Here is a 2,161-nt window from a genome sequence, read left to right as displayed (position 1 = left end):
AAAAAAAAAAAAAAAAAAAGAAGAGCCTCAAACTAGAAACAATCCAGATGTCTTTCAGCAAGTAAATGGTTAAGCAGCCTGGTACATCCATACCGTAGAATATTACTTGGTGACAGAAACTGAATGAAATATTGATACACAACAGCTGGGATGGATCTCCACAGAATTATGCTGGAAAAGCCAGTCCCTGAGATTATACATTAGTCTCATGAATAAAATATTCTTGAAATAATGAAGTTACAGAGCTGGAGAGTAGAATCGTAGCTGCCAGGGGCTGAGGGGGTGGGAGTGGCAGGGAAGTGGGTGTGATGCGTCCATCCTGGTGGTGAACAGAATGTTCTACTTGTCCATTTCTGGTTGTGATAGAATATAGTTTTGCAAGATTTTAGAGGGCAACTGGGTAAAGGACATACTGGATCTCTAAACTCTTACACTGATATGTCACTCTAGAGCTGTCTCAGAAAGTTTTTTTAAAAGTCTAATGTTAGTGAGACTCTAATGTGGAAGGAGGGCCAATAGATCTTCCGTGTTAAACAAAACACGTCAGCACAGGCACCGGGGAGCGACCACGCTCGACCACCAGCTGCGAGGGGAGTAAATGGGATTTTTTTTCTACTCCTCATCCCCTACATTGACTACACTTAAAAAACAAATCCTCCTCAACAACGGTGGGCTGGAGGAGGAGCAGAACGGAGCCTGAGGATGAGAGGAAGGGAAGAGCGGAGCGGGGAAACAGGTTTGGGGATGAGGAAGCCAGGCAGCCTGAGCGGGCAGCGCAGCGGTGACGGCCAGCGGGGAGCTGCGGTTACCCGTGAAGGCACAGAGTGAAGGCTGCCTGTTCCATTGGTCCAAATACAGCTTTTCCCTTTCGCCGAGCTCTGCTGCTTATTGCAAATGCTCTATTGAAACTTACAGGAAATGTACAGGTCAGGGCCTCAGTGAATTTCCACAAACCGCCCTGTATGTCCAACACCCGAGTTACTAGCACCTCAGAACCTGCCAGCCACCTTCACACTCCCTCGCGGTTGCTCCTTCACTCGTCTGCAAGTGGAATCACATTGTGTACTCTGTTCTGGGTTTTTCTCTTTTTGGTGCTGGGGACTGAACCCAGGGCCCTCTGCATACTAAGCATGTGCTCTATACTGAGCTGCACCCCCAGCACTCGTACACCTTCATTCTTACTGTTCTCTAGTAGTCCATTTACAGACAGAATGTACCCATGCTACTGTTGCAGGCAGTTGTGATCATTCGTGTGTCCTGTGAACATGTTCCTGTTGGGCAGATGCCTGTAAGTGAAAAATCTGGGTCACAGGAGGTACACATTCATTCAGCGTTTGTAGAAGTGTTCCAGAATGACTGCAGATAGTTCTACGAACACTACCTAAATCTTCCCTAGCAGGGTATTTTCAGTCCTTTAAATTTTAGTCATTCTAGTGGCTATGTATTATAAAGTGTTTGGGCTGTAATGATGGGTAAGAGAAGGGCCCTGTCTTTTGAAAAGTGACCAGGGATACAAGACAGCTCGTCACCTTAGAAATCAGGACTCGGCAAAGGAGTCTTTCTTCCATTTACAGAGTCGTGTGGTATAGGTCTGCGACAAAGGTGACAAGCTCGATTGTTTTCCTTAATGACCAAGCCCAAAGGTTTGACCAGTAAAACAGCAAAAAGGAAAAAGGACTTGGCTTGGGTTGATCGTTGGGAGCCAGAATGAAGTGCTGACATGAGTGCGTGTACAGTACAGCAAAGTCCTCTTTCTTGCAGTATAGACAATGCCTAAACTCTGGTTTGATCACCTTTGCACTGCTGTGTGGAGGGACAGAATAGAAGCAGCTCCTGTCACGTGTCCCAGTAAGTATCCGCACTGCAGCTGTTCATCTGTGGTGAGCCGCACTGGGCCTCCAGACGTGATGGACTTTATACTGAAGGCAGCTGAGACTCCACAGGGCGGGATTTTCAGGCCTGTATCTACGAACAGCAGCTCCTGAGAGACCACCACGAGTGTCCTCTCTGGGGAGTTTACTGGCCAGAAAGAAGTCGCTGGCGCCAGCATCGACAGACGTACACAAACTTGCCTGCGTCTCATTTGTTCTAAGGGTCCAGTCGTCTCTCCTGAAGACACCACCTGGTCTTCCCGGAGAAGCCCTTTGCTCGCTGCCTCCTG

Source organism: Chinchilla lanigera, unplaced genomic scaffold, assembly GCF_000276665.1.
Source record: "Chinchilla lanigera isolate Chin_1 unplaced genomic scaffold, ChiLan1.0 scaffold00024, whole genome shotgun sequence".
Classification (NCBI taxonomy): domain Eukaryota; kingdom Metazoa; phylum Chordata; class Mammalia; order Rodentia; family Chinchillidae; genus Chinchilla; species Chinchilla lanigera.
This window is presented reverse-complemented; position numbering follows the sequence as displayed.